Genomic DNA, 22,819 nt, shown 5'->3' on the forward strand with positions numbered 1-22,819 from the left:
GCCTCAACAACGCTAGATCCGTTTGTGTTTACAACGCTAGCCTCCAGTTGTATGGGCGTTTATAAAACACTCTTTATTCCCAGAGACAGTGTGGCCCTGACCTACGAAGGGGCCTACATAAAACCAAATAAGACACATTCTGATGTGTCAATGCAGTGGTTAGGATATGTGTCACATAGAGAGAGCATTGTCATCCAACATGCACTCAATGGGGGTGAAAAAACCTTTGGGCCGTATTCGGTCGATGGGTACTGCGACGTCACCCATACGGGGTACGAGTTTGCTGGATGCTACTTCCACGGCTGTGTGTTCTGTTATTCTCAAGCAGAAAGCAATCCTACTCTGAAACTATCCTACGGACAGCTCTACACTGAATTCAATAACAGATTAGCCGCGTTAAAGTCAATATACGGTCTAAAAGTTGTTGTAATGTGGGAATGCGATTGGGCCAGGGTGGTGGGGACTGATCCGGGGATCAGAGCGTTCATGTCCACCTATGTCACACCAATATCACACCGAATTCGACGGCAAACTGCAACACCCTTTCAGTGCCGTCGTAAGTGGCCCCTCAAATTGTGGTAAATCGTACTTTGTCAGAGACTTAATCCGAAATGCAACGGCTGTTATCTCACACAAGATCGACAATATTGTATATATCTACTCATGCTGGCAACCTTTATACGACGAACTACTCACGTTTGTAAATATAAATTTTGTAAATGGCATACCTGATTCATTTTGTGACGAGGCACTGCTACCCACCCATAAAATAACTTGCTTATTTTAGACGATTTAATGGGTGAAGCCTGCAGCAATATTGAAGTTCAAAACATTTTTACAAAATATGTACATCACAGGAATCTCAGCTGCCTCTATCTTGTACAGAATCTTTTTATTCAAGGCAAAACCAGTCGCACTATAAGCTTGAATACTAATTACATCATACTATTTAAAAATCCGAGAGACAAAAATCAAATAAACTTATTGGGTAGACAGATGTACCCCGGTAATAGTAAATATTTCCTGGAGGCTTTTAACGACGCCACTAGTTCAGCATACGGGTATCTACTGATAGATTATAAAGCCAAGACACCAGACATGTACAGACTCAGAACAGGTTTGATCTCATCACAGCAGGTTGTGTACGTGCCAAAGAAACGCCAGGTATTATAATGTCCTCGCGCATGGAGCGGAACCTCACACAACTACAACTTCTCCGCAAAGCTACTCCTAAAGTTAGAGGAGCTATTATCAAGAATGCCAACTCAGACTTTATTAACGCCCTGTGTGAAATAGCTCTTAATATTTTAAGAGGTAACATCCCCTTGTCTACCAAACAGTACAAATTGTTAAAGAAGAAGAAAAGAGCTATCCGCTTAGTAGCAGATAAAAAAGTTAACCATTCTAAAAAGAAGAAATTCCTCAATCAGACAGGAGGGTTTCTCCTGCCTCTGTTAGGAGCGGCTATCCCCTTCATTACCAGCTTAATCACCCGTACTTGAGATGGAACATACACAGAAAATGTTTTTAGTGCCACAGCAACAACTACTATCGCTGCAACAACAGCAAACAACAAATGGGACTTTGAGACAGGCAGCCCAAAAGGATTTGGATCAGGCAATGGGTGAAATTCTGAATCAGTCGGACGTTGATATATATGAGAAAGCTAAAAGATACTCCAGCATTCTACAGAGATATCTGGCTATGGTAAAACAGGGTGAACAAGAAAAATCTGTAATCACACTATCTCTGCCCGTGGATAATTCAAAACAAGTTCCAAAAGACCATGTTGAAGAAGACGATGTTATATCAGAAGTTCTAAAACACCTGCCGAACGGAATAAGAGAAATGCTGAATTTATTATGGCCTCATTAGCTCGTAATAACGACCAAATATCGTGGACAAAGCAAGGTGAAATCATTGTGAACAATAAGAATGTATCAGGCAGCCATCTGTACGATCTGGTGAAAGGGTGACAGCCTATAACAACATCTCAGCACAGTCAAGATCTGCCGGGTGGGATCTATTTTTAAAAACCCTTGCAAACTTGAATGTCCCGTTATCTGTAATCCCAAACACCAGCGTACGTCGCTCCATTGCTGCATTTAAAAACAATCCATCACCAGGAGATATTAGACCCTTAAGGACTCCTACGTCCGATAGAATTCGCAGTGTGGTTGATTCGAGTATTGGTCTTATACCCCGCACACTACGTTATTCATCACCACCTACGTCCCGTTGGGCTAGTTTCTGACTATTTTATTACAGTCTACAGAATTTCTTTTTACATTTTTATTTCTTTTTTATTCTATTTCTATTTGTTTTTAAATATTTTCTATTTTTACCATATGAATGTAGCAATGTCACATGAAAGGGTAAATTGTTTTCTTTTATGCAAATTCCCTATAAGACCGCGACTGAATGTAAAAAAGCAGTGACAATGTATTTTTAATATCAATTTCTTTTTACACATTTATATTTTTTATTCTATTTTTAAATATTTTTCTATTTTTACCTGATGAATGTTGCAAATGTCACATGTGATTATGGGTTTGTACTTTTGTTTATGTGAAGCCTCACAAGGTAGTAAATGAATGTAAAAAAGCAGTGACAATGTATTTTTTAATATCAATTTTCTATTTTATTTTCTATTTTAACTTGTTAAATTGTAACAAGGTTTGTCTATTTTGAGCCGACCTCATTTATGCATAATCTCATTAAAAATATTTGATTAAAAATAAGCAGAGTCGTAGACTTTTTATTGACACACACTTTTATTAAATCATTGGCGTTATCACACAACACTGTTATCTGTAGAAGGCACATGAGCATTGTACACACTTAAACTTCTGAACGTGGCACACCACAGGACGGATCTTGTTGACAAAATTACATACCATAGAATCGTTACATATCAAATTAGTGCCATACATGTTAAGAACTTTATTAAAACTCTTGTTTTTTTGCATTTTACATAAGAAGAATACACAATGTTGGCCACACACTGTAGAATAGTTATTTTGCACCTGAATGTCAGAATGATAGAACTCCACGCAATTCTTTAAGAGGAATCGATTTATCGGCTGTAGAAACCTGGTAGGTGAATTTCCAAAGCTGTCAAAGAAATAGCCGCACTTGTCTTCAGTGATGTATATGGCTAGCCAATGTTCCCCCGGCATATCACTAGTATGTGTATTAACTACAACCATCGCGGGTAGGTTAAATATAACAGCTTTTGGTAACTGGTCACACGCTACCACCCCTAGAAAATTTGTGTGTCTAGACACCGTCTTTACAAGTACTGTTGTGAGCTCTACTGTATTCATAGCTAATAGTGATCTAGCAATACTTGTCTACGGTTGGATATTTCAACTATAGAATCAAAAACCGAGTAACAGATTAGTGTTACAGTGCGTGCTAGGGGGTTCCTGAAACGAGCCTCCAGGCGTACATTCCCAGTCTTAATCAGTGACAGGTTTCCTGCACACCCCCCATCGGGCTCCAAATTGAAGCAGAATAGTGTGTATCCCTCTCCAAAATCGGCACGTGAGATTGCCAGACTACGATCCTTTAAATGACGGCCTGTTGATTCAATAAGCTGATAATATTCCCTTGCATACTGTCGCCTTTCAAAGTGTGGTTGGAAAGGCCGGGATGGGTACGACTGCCCATCGACATGCAGTGTAATAAACTCTGTACCAAAATGTCCAAAGTTAAATGGATTGCGTGCATAAGAACCTGTATAGGCCTCATTATCTACAAATGCTAAAACAACAAATTTAGGTATTTGGCCCATAAATAAATTTTCCTGATTGCACATACGTGTACCAGCTGGTATGGAAAATGTTTTTAATACAACACGATCAATGGCGTATTTGGCGTTTGCCTGTTGTAACGCCCGACTATGCGCCAGACGTATGGTAGGGGCAACAGACACTTTCTTTACAAAAAGACTGGCAGACATTATCTTGACCGTGTATAGGTCATCTCCAGGGCCATTAGCACAAAGTCATCTTTTGTGCGGATGAATTTCAGAGAAAGGTCGACGCCATTTAGCATAAGTTTTTCTTGGAAAAACAAATCAGCATGTATAGGGGCTATTAGCTCTACGATACGACTTTCACCTGTGTATCCTCCCCTCTCCACCAGTCCAAGATTGTTGCCGGCAATGGATCTTTCGTCCATCCTTCCGCCGGTGTCTTTACAGAACAAGCCTGTGCTAAACTGTGTGTCTAGAGTGTCCTTTCCGTAGTTTAGCAGACATTCAATCATTCCACGATATGGATATGTATTTGAAGACTGTGTGATCAGTCTATCGCCTAATGTTATGTCTACTTGGGAGAAGAGCGTACATCCAGGATAATTTACAAATCCTACGTCGGTTGCAGGGGCTAACGGGGTTCCATCCGGGTTCCTTATCCTCACACGTATATACAGGTATGAGTCATTCAAGTCTAAATAGTCTTCGCCAGAAGCAGATATGAAAAACTCAATCGGTCCCGTATCTGTCAGAGCTGACACAGGAGGTATTTCTGTATAACATGATTTTTCAATAGATGTCTGCGTGTATGGCACCGTGAATAGATCCAGCTCTGTCTTCACACACTCTTCAGACTGATTATGGATGAAGGACATGATTTTAATTTCCCTTGAATAAAAAGTAATAAAATATTGCGTATTCCAGTCTAGAAAATGTCTTTTGGGGAACTCCGAGAGCGTCTGACGGGGTTCTGCGTCTTCTGCTTGCTGTCTTCCTTTTGACTACTCTAACATTTTTGCCAGCGCTTTTACGTCTTTTGGACACAGGTCGGCGCCTCCCCCCTCCTAAGGGCGGGTTTTTTTGAGGTCTGCGTGTATATACCACAAGTCCATTTCCCTGTTGTTTTCCAGCTACAGCATTCCTTACATTTGTTACAACATCCCCAATAAACCCAGAGGCAGCTGTCTTCAGATGTGGTTTAGCCAAATTAAACCCTTTTTTAAAAAGTGGAACGGCCATACGAAATAAATTCCGAAATATACCGCCTAGGCCGTTGCCGTATTGGGTACTCGTTCCAATAAAACCAGGTAATTCTCCTCCGGCCTGGCTCATGTAATAATTCGTATAGCGACCGTCATCGGCGTTGTAAGCTTTACGCATCATTTTAATACTGTTTTACCGGTCTAAAATGCAGTTTGACTATAACTTTGCCGTATGAGATCGGAATGAGTTCACTCTGGTCGTCACGCAGCTCAATTTGTATGTCACTTATGGTGGAGCGCGAAAGAGCTGTGTAGTGTGGGACGTCGTAACTCAGAGTGGGCATACGCCGGTCATCGTCAGAAATATTTATGCATCTGAGAAGGGGTACGTCGCTATCTCCCACTAGCTGATAATCTATAATGTCGCTATAAATAAATATGTTATAACGACCTGCGTGTATATCCGCTGGATGTGGGGCTATACTAAGCTTTTTCTTTAAATGCTCGGCCTGTATTAGAAAGGACTTGTCAGGCACAAAACCCAGTATTTCTGCTAATCGACCTTTAAACAACACGTGATATCCGGCCCCTCCAGAGAAGAATACTTTATTTGTAATGGCGTTATAACTTAGGGTGACGTCTATGTTTGGGTTAACCAGACATTTAGCGTTATACTCTTTAATAACGCCCTGCACAGATTCATACCAACCCACTGATAGTTTAACATGGTACATTGCCCCTGTTGCTAGGTCAAAAACTTCCACCTCGGAGTCCGTTGCTGAAAAACTGTTCCAAACTCTGGGGTATTGAATTTCAATAAGGCCGACCTCATAGGGCTGCTGCAAAATGATTGGTTTAGCAAGCTTTGTTCTGAATTGGGATATCTTATTGCTGGGGTATACTGATGATGAGGAATTACTGGGTAGCGTGATAAAAAATCCATTCTTATTCATTTTCACCGATGTCTTTCGCAGTCAGAGTCTAAATGGTTAGTCTATACATCATACGTCCTATTTATTTGATGTCCATAATGTCTTTTTCAGCAATCCATGAATTGAATTTCTCCGGCCAACCCACCCATTTAACAAATGCCATGCGTTTACGCCCCACCCCCTTTCTTGCCACAACTTCCTCTATCTTAAATTTTTTTTTCTCATCAATAATCACCGGTTGTAACTCTGCCTCGTAAAAGGTGCCTGTCAGCACATCACCACTAATATCTTTTAGTTTATAGACTGGAGGGGTGCGACTTATAAGTCTATCTATTGTAAAAAACTCATCTGTATATGTTTGTTGATATCCTTTTCTAAATAATCCTCGATGTTTTGAGATCCGTACCGTATTTCCCACTTGAAATTTAAAGGGCACCGCAGCAGGTGATTTCAGTTTGTACAGATTGATAAATACAGTTTTCTCATTGTCTTTATTCACCGCAGCCGGCGTCATTTTTATTGACCGGTGGTATGAAGAGTTGTAAGCAGTAATAAGGTCAGGAATTGCATCAATATACCTTCGTGAGTTAACGGATGTTAAAAATCTCCACATACGTGTTTTAAACGTCCGATTGAATCTCTCTATCACACTAGCTTTTGTCTCATTGGATGTCGAGAAATGGCGAATTTTATAGTGCTCCAGCAAATTATGAAAAGCAGTATTATAAAACTCCTTTCCCTCGTCTGTTTGAACTTTCTGAGGTATCCGACCATCATCTAGTATTTCTTTAAACGCAGATGTGACAACCGCTCCAGTTTTGTTTTTAAGACATTTCACCCATGCAAATTTAGAAAACACGTCAATACAGGTCATCAGATAACGTACATTATCATTTTCCGCTGAATATTCATTCATATCTACAAGGTCAATCTGGTATTGTTTGTCGATGCCGTTAACAATTACTCTACTTCTTGGAAAATTTCGAAATACAGGCTTGTGCAGGGTATATGTATCCTGACGCTGTAAGAACTTTTGAACCGCCGGCATTGTTGGAGTCACACCGGTACAATCTCTGACCGCTTCACGAAGCTTATCCACCCCTCCTAACCCTCCAGGGTGTGAAGGATCGTAGTATATCTTTTCCATAACATCATCCATGATTCGTTTTAGAGACAACTGACAACATTAGCTTTGTGTCATACATTTTTATTTTCAACACAACAGGTTATGACGTCATGGATGTACATTCTATTACAGACAACGTTTTTGATAGCTCATCCAGATCCGTTTTACTGATTATGAATGCATGTATCTCTCGCAAATCATGTAGCATATTATCACATTGTTTTTCTCTTACATACAGACTTACTGTATCCACAATAATGGTATATAGAGCCAAAAGGTGATGCACTTTTATCTGTTCAAAGTCATGTGTAAGGTTAGCTATGACCGGACAAAATGTTTCCACAACACACTGTCTTGTCATCAACAATGAAAACATCATTTGAACCATCTCAGGCCACGGACTTGTACAAATTTGACCTCTCACAATTTCCATCATTTTTTCAAGCCTACCCACATCAGCTGGGTCAGCCTCACTGTTACATTGGTACACAGTACCATCATTCACCTTGTTAGCTATGGCATGATCTAAAAGGTTTGACAATTTCATTATTACATATCGTTCCTTGATATTGCTATACATCAAACGCAAACAATTACCCATAATTACAGTATTATGTTTTTCACACGTATAAACTTTTTCTCCAGGAATCTCAGTATGCTTTTCTTTTGTATAAATCCCTCCAGCAATCTCCAATTTTACATATCTGAGCTACTTTGACGACGTCATCACCAACTGCGGCATCGTACACTTCACGGATTTTGACTGTAACATCTTCAGCTGATTTTAACTCATACAATACCGTTTCAGCAACTGTCCGGATCTTGAGGTCGTCAGCGCTGATACTCTTCAAGGTCAGAAAGTGACTCACAAGAGCCACAAAATTACTGTTCAATAGTCTTTTCATCAGCAAGTCAAAGTGCTTTCCGTAGAACCAATCAGGGATACTGGTCAAGCACTCATGCTGTTTCTGGCTTGGGTGGTTGATCTGGCATCCGTAACACACCTCCTCCCAGTATTGCTGCAACACTATCTCCAACAGGTACAGAGATGCCGTCTTAACGCCGTCTATGAGCAGAGTTGAAACCACTCCTTCGGTATGTACATACCCACAATCACACTCAATATCGGACCACACGATGCCTCCCCCCAGCTGTGTGCTGTCAGAGACTATGGGCGATAGGCCTGGACATATGCCCCTGGAAGGTGAGGGGGACGCTGGAATCAAAAGAGATGAGGGTAGAGGAGGTGTCAGAGGTGATGGGGGTGGCAGAAGATGGTCAGGTTTTGTAGATGATGATGATGATGATGGTGATGGTGAAGATCCGGTGACCGTCAGAGGGGTGAAATAATTCTGCAGGCCAGGAGGTGTACTAGGGATAGGATAGTACCACTCCACTCCTTCTGGAAGAATAAACAATCATCGCTCATTACACACATATTAAAGAAAAAACTATTTTTTGACAATTATTCGTATATAATCAAACCCACCGTCATCCTAGTCTCTGTGGGTGACGATTTTAGGCCTATAGAGTGGGCGGGGTAGGGGGTGGGACTGATGTCCACAGTCGTCAAATATAAGTCTTTTCTTAATCTTCTCATATGACGTCCTTATGCTATCTCGTCTGATGACATAGTCAATGGCATCAAAGTGTTTCTTCAAAAGTTCCCAATCACACCACTGGATGCAGAAGACGTTTTTCAACCATTCTTCACATTCATGGCTAGAGACAGGATATGGCTTTAAGTTCCACTCCGTACGTCCTCTGACAGCAACAAATTTCTCTTTTTCCTCACAAACTCTGAGAAAAATAAATTCCTCAGGAGATCGATTGAATCTATCTGCTTCCACACGAAAGATTTTCCCTTCTTTGTAGCTATCCCACTGTGTTACATAAACAGCCTCAGGAAACCCTGGACTATTGAGATCCTGGCAAGCTACAGATCTAAAAAGACGCCAATCTTGTTAACGGCAATCATACAAATGAATAAAATATTTTTTTTTTTTAACTAAACATGTCTGTAAGATAAATGCAGACTATCATACTGATGAATAAAAACACTTAAAATATATGTCCGTCTATAAAATAAATGCAGATTATAGGCAAACTAAAAAAATCCTTCTGCCATCCCCGAGTTTCTACTTTTCAAAATAAATGCTTGCATCTGGAATCAAATACAAATATCTCTCTTTTCAAAGTTAAAGCTCACATCAACCATCATGCTAATGAATAAAAATATTTGGTGTGTTTTTAAATATTTAAAAATATATGTCCGTCTCAAAAAAAATTGCAGGTGATAGGCAAACTAAAAAATTCCTTCTATAGCTGCAACTTTGAGCCAAGTTGCAGCTATAGAAGGAATTTCTCTCCCGACAGAGTAAAAGCATTTGGTTTTGTTTAAAAAAAAAATGTCCCCTTTCATACAATACAAGACAAAATACAAAAGAAAGTGAAAGTGGAAGAAAAATTAAATCGCATTCTAGCCCAAGACCGTGGCGGCAGAGATACACAGTCGAGGACGGGTCCCAGAGACTCGAAGCCCGATGCCGCGGTAGTAGAAAAATAGAACCGCATTCTGCCCCGGGTCCCAGAGACCCGACAGCCGAGGCCGACAGTCACTCTCGCCATGCTGATAAGCAGTTGTATTTGCAGCAATGTCCTAGTGAAGTGTGAAAACAATATATAATATAGGCTAGCCTACAATTAAAAAGTCTTGTAAAGAGTGTAACATGTTTATTTTTGTAGTCTTGTTGTTGTGTGTGCAGATCGTGGATTGTTGTCCCTCCTCAGGAGGTCCTGCCGTTAGTAGGCAGAATCGGCTGCGTCGCTGATGCAGGTTTCATCAGATGTGGCTTCGTTAATATGGAACAACACAAGCATAACATTCAGAAATGAGCAAACTACATGTAGGCTATCGCAAAATTGTTACTTTAACAGTTTTTAAACGTTTTTCAATTGATTGCAACAAATGTGGTCACGAATTTACCCGTAACTCCATCTGGAACATTATTTGTGACATCGTAATTTTGACCCTCTGAATTTACCGTTGGACACACCTCCGCATGAGACGAGACGGTATGAGACAGGACGAATGACATGGGACGCTCCAGGCTATAGCCATACCCATCTCCATAAGACTGACAAAAATTGCCAGAGCTGACTATATTTCAAGTCATCCCAGCAGGGTATTGGGTAAAGTTTTCAACCAGCAATAATCACATCTCAATAGAACCTCATTGACTATGAAAACGCCAATGCGAAAGGATGCTCAAACTCCGCCAACATTAAACTGGACCAAGCATTCACAACAGAGGACCATCATGCTTAAAACTCCGCACAACACCATGGAAACATGATCCAACAGACCCAGATGTCACAGAACATGGACAATTTAAGCCTTAAACTGTTGAAAACTGTTTATTTTAACCACTATGTCATTGTAATGGACAGGAAATTTGTCAGTAGGACCAAACTTGTTTTCTAGTACTAAGCTGTGAGCATGGTTGCTTCTGCTGTAAATGTAGGCATTTCAGAATAGAAGTCAATGGTGACTGAATGACTTTTGCAGCCAGAATCTTTTTCAGTAGGGACCAAACCTGTTTTCGAGTACTAAGCTGTGAGCATGGTTGCTTCTGCTGTAAAGGTGGGCATTTCAGAACAGAAGTCAATGGTGACTGAATGACTTTTGCAGCCAGCATCAAGCGGCCATTCCAGGAACTGCAGATCAGGCCATTGCATTACAGCTGAAAGTACTACACCATTTGGACAGGGTAATTTGATCATTCTGCTGAACTAGGACAACATTGGATAAATACTTATAACAAGATACTAATAGTTCTCACTTACCTATGTCAACTGGCTTTAATATTCATACACAAGGTAAAGTCTCCCATGAGACTGACAAAAATTGCCAGAGCTGACTATATTTCAAGTCATTCCGGCGGGGTATTGGGTAAAGTTTTCAACCAGCAATAATCACGTCTCAGTAAAACCTCATAGACTATGAAAATGCCGCTGCGAAAGGATGCCATAAAGTCCTCCAACTTTAAACTGGACCTGGTTTAGCACCCACAACAGACATGGTCCATCATTTCTCCAACCTCAGGGGGTGTACAGTCATACAGAAGATGCAAGTGATTGGCTTCTTGACCCAAACTGACCTTTCCATGAGGTCACAGCTGTACAAGGACCATAAGCCATATGAAACATGATCTATATGTTTTCAATGAGTTATTGCTAGGCAAATGAAGTCTTCAGTCTATGTCAGCCACAGAATATGTGATGCATCTACCTGTCACTCAAAGCCGTCCACTCCTCAATAAAACAGAACGTTAAGCTGTTGAAAACCGTTTATTTTAACCACTATGTCATTGTAATGGACAGGAAATTTGTCAGTAGGGACCAAACCTGTTTTCTAGTACTAAGCTGTGAGCATTCTTCCTTCTGCTGTAAATGTGGGCATTTCAGAATAGAAGTCAATGGTGACTGAATGACTTTTGCAGCCAGAAATCTTTTCAGAAGGGACCAAACCTGTTTTCTAGTACTAAGCTGGGTTGCTTCTGCTGTAAAGGTGGGCATTTCAGAACAGAAGTCAATGGTGACTGAATGGGCGTTTCTCAATACCAAGTAAGCAAAGAACGGACTTGTGTTCTTGGGGAGACCGTACTTGCTAGCTGTACCTGGAAGACTGAACTCGCAAGTTCAGAAGAACACAAAACGCTGTTGACAGTTTTGAGACGAAGGGTTCTCCCTGTTATTGCGCAACACCCCCAGCGTAGAGGGGGCTGCCACTTTATAGTTAGCTTTGATGTGTGTATTCATAATAAAGCATGGAGGGTAACCCTTCACACCGCCTTGTTGTTTTGTTTTTCAGTCTTCCAGGTTTTCATTTCAAGTGCTATTAAGTATCACGGGCCAATAACTACATAAATAACGACACAACGGCGGGGAAAAAATCCTTCTAACATTGTTCGGGATTCAATTTTAATTGAAAGCAGAAAAGAAACGTTAAAATAGGCATTAAAATTATAGAGGGACTGGGTAAAGTTAGTCACTGCCGTCGGTTTACTTTACCGAGAAGCAGAAGAGGAGCCCGAGAGGGAGGAGAGCCAGGATGAGGAGGACAGATATATATATGACAGCGGAAAAAATTGTTTAAAATATCTTACAATATCTTAGACCTGGCTTTGCTGCAGCGGTCTGTCTAAATGTGGGGCCAGAGGGGTCTGTCTAGACGTGGGGCCAGAGGGGTCTGTGAGCTGACTGACTGACCGGCTCGTGAGAGTCATTCCCGGCTGGCGTAGCAAGCTCGCCCGCCGGGGTTTGCGGAGCTTTCAAACTCCGAAGGCTTTTTTATTTCACCATCAATTTTCGTTGAACTGCCTATATTCAAAATCCACACCGCTGATTTCTCGCCTTAAAACATCTTAAAAATGAATTATTGATTTAATAATAGACGTAAATTGTGAAAATATGTGTACCGGAAACCATAAGCGCTTTACACCCGAATTGAATGCTGGGATACCTGCCCGGCCAAGTTCACACAAGTTACCATCCGATGTATCCTCGGTAAAATGGGCGTGTCGAGATCACATCCGGGGATTTAACTGTTCTTGGCGAAATGCTAACTTGTGTATTGGGTCAGTACTTTGGCCCAAACATGACGTTTCACAAGAACACAAGGACACAAGTCCATAGAAGAACACATATTGAGAAACGCCCAATGACTTTTGCAGCCAGCATCAAGCGGCCATTCCAGGAACTGCAGATCAGGCCATTGCATTACAGCTGAAAGTACTACACCATTTGGACAGGGTAATTTGATCATTCTGCTGAACTAGGACAACATTGGATAAATACTTATAACAAGAAACTAATAGTTCTCACTTACCTATGTCAACTGGCTTTAATTTTCATACACAAAGTAAAGACTCCCATGAGACTGACAAAAATTGCCAGAGCTGACTATATTTCAAGTCATCCCGGCGGGGTATTGGGTAAAGTTTTCAACCAGCAATAATCACGTCTCAGTAAAACCTCATAGACTATGAAAATGCCGCTGCAAAAGGATGCCCTAAAGTCCTCCAACATTAAACTGGACCTGGTTTAGCACTCACAACAGACATGGTGCATAATTTCTCCACCCTCAGGGGGTGTACAGTCATACAGAAGATGCAAGTGATTGGCTTCTTGACCAAAAATGACCTTTCCATGAGGTCACAGCTGTACAAGGACCATAAGCCATATGAAACATGATCTATATGTTTTCAAAGAGTTATTGCTAGGCAAATGAAGTCTTCAGTCTATGTCAGCCACAGAATATGTGATGCATCTACCTGTCCCTCAAAGCCATCCACTCCTCAATAAAACAGAACATTAAGCCTTAAAACTGTTGAAAACTGTTTATTTTAACCACTATGTCATTGTAATGGACAGGAAATTTGTCAGTAGGGACCAAACCTGTTTTCTAGTACTAAGCTGTGAGCATGGTTGCTTCTGCTGTAAATGTGGGCATTTCAGAATAGAAGTCAATGGTGACTGAATGACTTTTGCAGCCAGAAATCTTTTCAGAAGGGACCAAACCTTTTTTCTAGTACTAAGCTGTGAGCATGGTTGCTTCTGCTGTAAATGTAGGCATTTCAGAACAGACGTCAATGGTGACTGAATGACTTTTGCAGCCAGCATCAAGCGGCCATTCCAGGAACTGCAGATTTGGCCATTGCATTACAGCTGAAAGTACTACACCATTTGGACAGGGTAATTTGATCATTCTGCTGAACTAGGACAACATTGGATAAATAATTTTAACAAGATACTAATAACTCTCACTTACCTATGTCAACTGGCTTTAATATTCATACAGAAGGTAAAGTCTCCCATGAGACTGACAAAAATTGCAGAACTGACTATATTTCAAGTCTTCCCGGCGGGGTATTGGGTAAAGTTTTCAACCAGCAATAATCACGTCTCAGTAAAACCTCATAGACTATGAAAATGCCGCTGCGAAAGGATGACCTGAAGTCCTCCAACATTAAACTGGACCTGGTTTAGCACTCACAACAGACATGGTCCATCATTTCTCCAACCTCAGGGGGTGTACAGTCATACAGAAGATGCAAGTGATTGGCTTCTTGACCAAAACTGACCTTTCCATGAGGTCACAGCTGTACAAGGACCATAAGCCATATGAAACATGATCTATATGTTTTCAATGAGTTATTGCTAGGCAAATGAAGTCTTCAGTCTATGTCAGCCACAGAATATGTGATGCATCTACCTGTCACTCAAAGCCGTCCACTCCTCAATAAAACAGAACGTTAAGCCTTAAAACTGTTGAAAACTGTTTATTTTAACCACTATGTCATGTAATGGACAGGAAATTTGTCAGTAGGGACAAAACTTGTTTCTAGTACTTAGCTGTGAGCATGGTTGCTTCTGCTGTAAATGGGGCATTTCAGAATAGAAGTCAATGGTGACTGAATGACTTTTGCAGCCAGTTTTCAGTACAAGCTGTGCCATTCTTCAGGACATGCAATGACTCAGCCAGAAATTTTCAGCAAGCTGTAGCAGCTGAAATGTAGGCTTCAGAACCAATTTGGACAGCGCATCAATTTGCAATCACATTCATGCTGAACTAGGACAACATTGGATAAAAATTATAACAAGATACTAATAGTTCTCACTTACCTATGTCCATGGCTTTAATATTCATACACAAGGTAAAGTCTCCCATGAGACTGACAAAAATTGCCAGAGCTGACTATATTTCAAGTCATCCCGGCGGGGTATTGGGTAAAGTTTTCAACCAGCAATAATCACGTCTCAGTAAACCTCATAGACTATGAAAATGCCGCTGCGAAAGGATGACTAAAGTCCTCCAACATTAAACTGGACTTGGTTTAGCACTTACAACAGACATGGTCCATCATTTCTCCACCCTCAGGGGGTGTACAGTCATACAGAAGATGCAAGTGATTGGCTTCTTGACCCAAACTGACCTTTCCATGAGGTCACAGCTGTACAAGGACCATAAGCCATATGAAACATGATCTATATGTCTTCAATGAGTTATTGCTAGGCAAATGAAGTCTTCAGTCTATGTCAGCCACAGAATATGTGATGCATCTACCTGTCACTCAAAGCCGTCCACTCCTCAATAAACAGACAAAGTTAAGCTGTTGAAAACTGTTTATTTTAACCACTATGTCATTGTAATGGACAGGAAATTTGTCAGTAGGGACCAAACTGTTTTCTAGTACCAAGCTGTGAGCATCTTGCTCTGCTGTAAATGTGGGCATTTCAGAATAGAAGTCAATGGTGACTGAATGACTTTTGCAGCCAGCATGTGGGCGGCCAGAATAGAAGTCAATGGTGACTGAATGACTTTGCAGCCAGCATCAAGCGGCCATTCCAGGAACTGCAGATTTGGCCATTGCATTACAGCTGAAAGTACTGCACCATTTGGACAGGCTAATTTGATCATTCTGCTGAACTAGGACAACATTGGATAAATACTTATAACAAGATACTAATAGTTCTCACTTACCTATGTCACTGGCTTTAATATTCATACACAAGGTAAAGTCTCCCATGAGACTGACAAAAATTGCCAGAGCTGACTATATTTCAAGTCATCCCGGCGGGTATGGGTAAAGTTTCAACAGCAATAATCACGTCTCAGTAAAACCTCATAGACTATAAAATGCCGCTCCGAAAGGATGACTAAAGTCCTCCAACATTAAACTGGACCTGGTTTAGCACTTACAACAGACATGGTGCATCATTTCTCCACCCTCAGGGGGTGTACAGTCATACAGAAGATGCAAGTGATTGGCTTCTTGACCCAAACTGACCTTTCCATGAGGTCACAGCTGTACAAGGACCATAAGCCATATGAAACATGATCTATATGTCTTCAATGAGTTATTGCTAGGCAAATGAAGTCTTCAGTCTATGTCAGCCACAGAATATGTGATGCATCTACCTGTCACTCAAAGCCGTCCACTCCTCAATAAACAGAACGCTTAAGCTGTGAAAACTGTTTATTTTAACCACTATGTCATTGTAATGGACAGGAATTTGTCAGTAGGGACCAAACTTGTTTTCTAGTACTAAGCTGTGAGCATGGTGCTTCTGCTGTAAATGTGGGCATTTCAGAATAAGTCAATGGTGACTGAATGACTTTTGCAGCCAGCATCAAGCGGCCATTCCAGGAACTGCAGATCAGGCCATTGCATTACAGCTGAAAGTACTGCACCATTTGGACAGGCTAATTGATCATTCTGCTGAACTAGGACAACATTGGATAAATACTTATAACAAGATACTAATAGTTCTCACTTACCTATGTCAACTGGCTTTAATATTCATACACAGGTAAAGTCTCCCATGAGACTGACAAAAATTGCCAGAGCTGACTATATTTCGAGTCATCCCGGCGGGGTATTGGGTAAAGTTTTCAACCAGCAATAATCACGTCTCAGTAAAACCTCATAGACTATGAAAATGCCGCTGCGAAAGGATGACTTAAAGTCCTCCAACATTAAACTGGACCTGGTTTAGCACTTACAACAGACATGGTCCATCATTTCTCCACCCTCAGGGGGTGTACAGTCATACAGAAGATGCAAGTGATTGGCTTCTTGACCCAAACTGACCTTTCCATGAGGTCACAGCTGTACAAGGACCATAAGCCATATGAAACATGATCTATATTCTTCAATGAGTTATTGCTAGGCAAATGAAGTCTTCAGTCTATGTCAGCCACAGAATATGTGATGCATCTACCTGTCACTCAAAGCCGTCCACTCCTCAATAAAACAGAACGTTAAGCTGTTGAAAACTGTTTATTTTAACCACTATGTCATTGTAATGGACAGGAAATTTGTCAGTAGGGACAAAACTTGTTTTCTAGTACTAAGCTGTGAGCATGGTTGCTTCTGCTGTAAATGTGGGCATTTCAGAATAGAAGTCAATGGTGACTGAATGACTTTGCAGCCAGAATTTTTTCAGTATTGACCAAACTGTTTTCTAGTACCAAGCTGTGAGCATGGTTGCTTCTGCTGTAAATGTAGCATTTCAGAACAGAAGTCAATGGTGACTGAATGACTTTGCAGCCAGCATCAAGCGGCCATTCGAGAACTGCAGATCAGGCCATGCATTACCAGCTGAAAGTACTGCACCATTTGGGCAGGGTAATTTGATCATTCTGCTGAACTAGGACAAACATTGATAATACTTATAACAAGATACTAATAGGTACAAGGGCCGAAATGGGTTTCCTCAGGAGGGTGGCTGGCGTCTCCCTTAGAGATAGGGTGAGAGCTCAGTCATCCGAGAGGAGCTCGGAGTAGAGCCACTGCTCCTTAGCGCTAGAAAGAGCCAGGTTGAGGTGGTTTCGGGCATCTGGTAGGATGCCCTGGGCGCCTCCCTAGGGAGTGTGTTCAAGGCAAGTCCAGCTGGAGGAGGCCTCGGGGAAAACCCAGGACTAGGTGGAGAGTATATCTCCAAACCTGGCCTCGGGAACAGCCTCGGGATCCCCAGTCGGAGCTGTTGATGTGGCTCGGGAAAGGGAAGTTTGGGGTCCCCTACTGGAGCTGCTGCCCCGCCGACCTGATACCTGATAAACGGATGAAGATGGATGGATGGATCAAGATACTAATAGTTCTCACTTACCTATGTCACAGGCTTTAATATTCATACACAAGGTAAAGTCTCCATGAGACTGACAAAAATTGCCAGAGCTGACTATATTCAAGTCATCCCGGCGGGGTATTGGGTAAAGTTTTCAACCAGCAATAATCACGTCTCAGTAAAACCTCATAGACTATGAAAATGCCGCTGCGAAAGGATGCCCTAAAGTCCTCCAACATTAAACTGGACCTGGTTTAGCACTCACAACAGACATGGTCATATTTCTCCACCCTCAGGGGGTGTACAGTCATACAGAAGATGCAAGTGATTGGCTTCTTGACCAAAACTGACCTTTCCATGAGGTCACAGCTGTACAAGGACCATAAGCCATATGAAACATGATCTATATGTTTTCAATGAGTTATTGCTAGGCAAATGAAGTCTTCAGTCTATGTCAGCCACAGAATATGTGATGCATCTACCTGTCACTCAAAGCCGTCCACTCCTCAAAAAACAGAACGTTAAGCTTGAAAACTGTTATTTTAACACTATGTCATTGTAATGGACAGGAAATTTGTCAGTAGGGACCAAACTTGTTTTCTAGTACTAAGCTGTGAGCATTCTTCCTTCTGCTGTAAATGTGGGCATTCAGAATAGAAGTCAATGGTGACTGATGACTTTTGCAGCCAGAATTTTTCAGTAGGGACCAAACCTGTTTTCTAGTACCAAGCTGTGAGCATGGTTGTCTGCTGTAAATGTAGGCATTTCAGAACAGAAGTCAATGGTGACTGAATGACTTTGCATTTGCAGCCAGCATCAAGCGGCCATTCCAGGAACTGCAGATTTGGCCATTGCATTACAGCTGAAAGTACTGCACCATTTGGACAGGGTAATTTGATCATTCTGCTGAACTAGGACAACATTGGATAAATACTTATAACAAGATACTAATAGTTCTCACTTACCTATGTCAACTGGCTTTAATATCATACACAAGTAAAGTCTCCCATGAGACTGACAAAAATTGCCAGAGCTGACTATATTTCAAGTCATGCCGGCGGGGTATTGGGTAAAGTTTTCAACCAGCAATAATCACGTCTCAGTAAAACCTCATAGACTATGAAAATGCCGCTGCGAAAGGATGACTTAAAGTCCTCCAACATTAAACTGGACCTGGTTTAGCACTCACAACAGACATGGCATAATTTCTCCACCCTCAGGGGGTGTACAGTCATACAGAAGATGCAAGTGATGGCTTCTTGACCAAAACTGACCTTTCCATGAGGTCACAGCTGTACAAGGACCATAAGCCATATGAAACATGATCTATATGTTTTCAATGAGTTATTGCTAGGCAAATGAAGTCTTCAGTCTATGTCAGCCACAGAATATGTGATGCATCTACCTGTCACTCAAAGCCGTCCACTCCTCAATAAAACAGAACGTTAAGCCTTAAAACTGTTGAAAACTGTTTATTTTAACCACTATGTCATTGTAATGGACAGGAAATTTGTCAGTAGGGACCAAACTTGTTTTCTAGTACTAAGCTGTGAGCATGGTTGCTTCTGCTGTAAATGTGGGCATTTCAGAATAGAAGTCAATGGTGACTGAATGACTTTTGCAGCCAGAAATCTTTCAGAAGGGACCAAACCTGTTTTCTAGTACTAAGCTGTGAGCATGGTTGCTTCTGCTGTAAATGTAGGCATTCAGAACAGAAGTCAATGGTGACTGAATGACTTTTGCAGCCAGCATCAAGCGGCCATTCCAGGAACTGCAGATCAGGCCATTGCATTACAGCTGAAAGTACTGCACCATTTGGACAGGCTATTTGATCATTCTGCTGAACTAGGACAACATTGGATAAATACTTATAACAAGATACTAATAGTTCTCACTTACCTATGTCCACTGGCTTTATTCATACACAAGGTAAAGTCTCCCATGAGACTGACAAAAATTGCCAGAGCTGACTATATTTCAAGTCATCCCGGCGGGGTATTGGGTAAAGTTTTCAACCAGCAATAATCACGTCTCAGTAAAACCTCATAGACTATGAAAATGCCGCTGCGAAAGGATGACTTAAAGTCCTCCAACATTAAACTGGACCTGGTTAGCACTCACAACAGACATGGTCCATCATTTCTCCACCCTCAGGGGGTGTACAGTCATACAGAAGATGCAAGTGATTGGCTTCTTGACCCAAACTGACCTTTCCATGAGGTCACAGCTGTACAAGGACCATAAGCCATATGAAACATGATCTATATGTCTTCAATGAGTTATTGCTAGGCAAATGAAGTCTTCAGTCTATGTCAGCCACAGAATATGTGATGCATCTACCTGTCACTCAAAGCCGTCCACTCCTCAATAAAACAGAACGTTAAGCTGTTGAAAACTGTTTATTTTAACCACTATGTCATTGTAATGGACAGGAAATTTGTCAGTAGGGACCAAACTTGTTTTCTAGTACTAAGCTGTGAGCATGGTTGCTTCTGCTGTAAATGTGGGCATTTCAGAATAGAAGTCAATGGTGACTGAATGACTTTTGCAGCCAGCATCAAGCGGCCATTCCAGGAACTGCAGATTGGCCATTGCATTACAGCTGAAAGTACTACACCATTTGGACAGGCTAATTTGATCATTCTGCTGAACTAGGACAACATTGGATAAATACTTATAACAAGATACATAGTTCTCACTTACCTATGTCAACTGGCTTTAATATTCATACACAAGTAAAGTCTCCCATGAGACTGACAAAAATTGCCAGAGCTGACTATATTTCAAGTCATCCCGGCGGGGTATTGGGTAAAGTTTTCAACCAGCAATAATCACGTCTCAGTAAAACCTCATAGACTATGAAAATGCCGCTGCGAAAGGATGCTTAAAGTCCTCCAACATTAAACTGGACTTGGTTTAGCACTTACAACAGACATGGTCCATCATTTCTCCACCCTCAGGGGGTGTACAGTCATACAGAAGATGCAAGTGATTGGCATCTTGACCCAAACTGACCTTTCCATGAGGTCACAGCTGTACAAGGACCATAAGCCATATGAAACATGATCTATATGTCTTCAATGAGTTATTGCTAGGCAAATGAAGTCTTCAGTCTATGTCAGCCACAGAATATGTGATGCATCTACCTGTCACTCAAAGCCGTCCACTCCTCAATAAAACAGAACATTAAGCCTTAAAACTGTTGAAAACTGTTTATTTTAACCACTATGTCATTGTAATGGACAGAAATTTGTCAGTAGGGACCAAACTTGTTTTCTAGTACTAAGCTGTGAGCATGGTTGCTTCTGCTGTAAATGTGGGCATTTCAGAATAGAAGTCAATGGTGACTGAATGACTTTTGCAGCCAGAAATTTTTTCAGAAGGGACCAAACCTGTTTTCTAGTACTAAGCTGTGAGCATGGTTGCTTCTGCTGTAAATGTAGGCATTTCAGAACAGAAGTCAATGGTGACTGAATGACTTTTGCAGCCAGCATCAAGCGGCCATTCCAGGAACTGCAGATTTGGCCATTGCATTACAGCTGAAAGTACTGCACCATTTGGACAGGCTAATTTGATCATTCTGCTGAACTAGGACAACATTGGATAAATACTATAACAAGATACTAATAGTTCTCACTTACCTATGTCAACTGGCTTTAATATTCATACACAAGTAAAGTCTCCCATGAGACTGACAAAAATTGCCAGAGCTGACTATATTTCAAGTCATCCCGGCGGGGTATTGGGTAAAGTTTTCAACCAGCAATAATCACGTCTCAGTAAAACCTCATAGACTATGAAAATGCCGCTGCGAAAGGATGCCCTAAAGTCCTCCAACATTAAACTGGACCTGGTTTAGCACTCACAACAGACATGGTGCATCATTTCTCCACCCTCAGGGGGTGTACAGTCATACAGAAGATGCAAGTGATTGGCTTCTTGACCAAACTGACCTTTCCATGAGGTCACAGCTGTACAAGGACCATAAGCCATATGAAACATCTATATGTTTTCAATGAGTTATTGCTAGGCAAATGAAGTCTTCAGTCTATGTCAGCCACAGAATATGTGATGCATCTACCTGTCACTCAAAGCCGTCCACTCCTCAATAAAACAGAACGTTAAGCTGTTGAAAACTGTTTATTTTAACCACTATGTCATTGTAATGGACAGGAAATTTGTCAGTAGGGACCAAACTTGTTCTAGTACTAAGCTGTGAGCATTCTTCCTTCTGCTTAAATGTGGGCATTTCAGAATAGAAGTCAATGGTGACTGAATGACTTTTGCAGCCAGAATTTTTTCAGTAGACCAAACCTGTTTCTAGTACTAAGCTGTGAGCATGGTTGCTTCTGCTGTAAATGTAGGCATTTCAGAACAGAAGTCAATGGTGACTGAATGACTTTTGCAGCCAGCATCAAGCGGCCATTCCAGGAACTGCAGATCAGGCCATTGCATTACAGCTGAAAGTACTGCACCATTTGGACAGGCTAATTTGATCATTCTGCTGAACTAGGACAACATTGGATAAATACTTATAACAAGATACTAATAGTTCTCACTTACCTATGTCCACTGGCTTTAATATTCATACACAAGGTAAAGTCTCCCATGAGACTGACAAAAATTGCCAGAGCTGACTATATTTCAAGTCATCCGGCGGGGTATTGGGTAAAGTTTTCAAACCAGCAATAATCACGTCTCAGTAAAACCTCATAGACTATGAAAATGCCGCTGCGAAAGGATGACTTAAGTCCTCCAACATTAAACTGGACCTGGTTTAGCACTCACAACAGACATGGTCCATCATTTCTCCACCCTCAGGGGGTGTACAGTCATACAGAAGATGCAAGTGATTGGCTTCTTGACCCAAACTGACCTTTCCATGAGGTCACAGCTGTACAAGGACCATAAGCCATATGAAACATGATCTATATGTTTCAATGAGTTATTGCTAGGCAAATGAAGTCTTCAGTCTATGTCAGCCACAGAATATGTGATGCATCTACCTGTCACTCAAAGCCGTCCACTCCTCAATAAAACAGAACGTTAAGCTGTTGAAAACTGTTTATTTAACCACTATGTCATTGTAATGGACAGGAAATTTGTCAGTAGGGACCAAACTTGTTTTCTAGTACTAAGCTGTGAGCATGGTGCTTCTGCTGTAAAT

At 41.2% G+C, this 22,819-nt stretch overlaps 13 non-coding genes across 13 annotated transcripts; all 13 read right to left on the bottom strand.

Annotated features, from left to right (window-relative positions):
* Positions 1–10,146: 10,146 nt before the first annotated feature.
* On the bottom strand, positions 10,147–10,286 carry LOC116683614 (U4 spliceosomal RNA). Its single transcript, XR_004330602.1, has one exon. It is a non-coding gene; the product is annotated as a U4 spliceosomal RNA (small nuclear RNA).
* Positions 10,287–10,905: 619 nt separating this feature from the next.
* Positions 10,906–11,046, bottom strand: LOC116683594 (U4 spliceosomal RNA). The gene has a single exon (XR_004330584.1). It is a non-coding gene; the product is annotated as a U4 spliceosomal RNA (small nuclear RNA).
* A 1,903-nt stretch (positions 11,047–12,949) lies between these two features.
* On the bottom strand, positions 12,950–13,090 carry LOC116683593 (U4 spliceosomal RNA). The gene has a single exon (XR_004330583.1). It is a non-coding gene; the product is annotated as a U4 spliceosomal RNA (small nuclear RNA).
* Positions 13,091–13,891: 801 nt separating this feature from the next.
* Positions 13,892–14,031, bottom strand: LOC116683610 (U4 spliceosomal RNA). Its single transcript, XR_004330598.1, has one exon. It is a non-coding gene; the product is annotated as a U4 spliceosomal RNA (small nuclear RNA).
* A 713-nt stretch (positions 14,032–14,744) lies between these two features.
* On the bottom strand, positions 14,745–14,884 carry LOC116683599 (U4 spliceosomal RNA). Its single transcript, XR_004330590.1, has one exon. It is a non-coding gene; the product is annotated as a U4 spliceosomal RNA (small nuclear RNA).
* A 719-nt stretch (positions 14,885–15,603) lies between these two features.
* On the bottom strand, positions 15,604–15,739 carry LOC116683616 (U4 spliceosomal RNA). Its single transcript, XR_004330604.1, has one exon. It is a non-coding gene; the product is annotated as a U4 spliceosomal RNA (small nuclear RNA).
* Positions 15,740–16,401: 662 nt separating this feature from the next.
* On the bottom strand, positions 16,402–16,542 carry LOC116683592 (U4 spliceosomal RNA). Its single transcript, XR_004330582.1, has one exon. It is a non-coding gene; the product is annotated as a U4 spliceosomal RNA (small nuclear RNA).
* A 1,190-nt stretch (positions 16,543–17,732) lies between these two features.
* On the bottom strand, positions 17,733–17,871 carry LOC116683596 (U4 spliceosomal RNA). Its single transcript, XR_004330586.1, has one exon. It is a non-coding gene; the product is annotated as a U4 spliceosomal RNA (small nuclear RNA).
* Positions 17,872–18,654: 783 nt separating this feature from the next.
* LOC116683600 (U4 spliceosomal RNA) lies at positions 18,655–18,795 on the bottom strand. Its single transcript, XR_004330591.1, has one exon. It is a non-coding gene; the product is annotated as a U4 spliceosomal RNA (small nuclear RNA).
* A 792-nt stretch (positions 18,796–19,587) lies between these two features.
* Positions 19,588–19,728, bottom strand: LOC116683612 (U4 spliceosomal RNA). The gene has a single exon (XR_004330600.1). It is a non-coding gene; the product is annotated as a U4 spliceosomal RNA (small nuclear RNA).
* Positions 19,729–20,393: 665 nt separating this feature from the next.
* On the bottom strand, positions 20,394–20,534 carry LOC116683617 (U4 spliceosomal RNA). The gene has a single exon (XR_004330605.1). It is a non-coding gene; the product is annotated as a U4 spliceosomal RNA (small nuclear RNA).
* A 797-nt stretch (positions 20,535–21,331) lies between these two features.
* On the bottom strand, positions 21,332–21,472 carry LOC116683618 (U4 spliceosomal RNA). The gene has a single exon (XR_004330606.1). It is a non-coding gene; the product is annotated as a U4 spliceosomal RNA (small nuclear RNA).
* Positions 21,473–22,254: 782 nt separating this feature from the next.
* Positions 22,255–22,395, bottom strand: LOC116683604 (U4 spliceosomal RNA). Its single transcript, XR_004330594.1, has one exon. It is a non-coding gene; the product is annotated as a U4 spliceosomal RNA (small nuclear RNA).
* Between the last annotated feature and the right edge of the window lie 424 nt (positions 22,396–22,819).

Source organism: Etheostoma spectabile, unplaced genomic scaffold, assembly GCF_008692095.1.
Source record: "Etheostoma spectabile isolate EspeVRDwgs_2016 unplaced genomic scaffold, UIUC_Espe_1.0 scaffold00019055, whole genome shotgun sequence".
Taxonomy (NCBI): domain Eukaryota; kingdom Metazoa; phylum Chordata; class Actinopteri; order Perciformes; family Percidae; genus Etheostoma; species Etheostoma spectabile.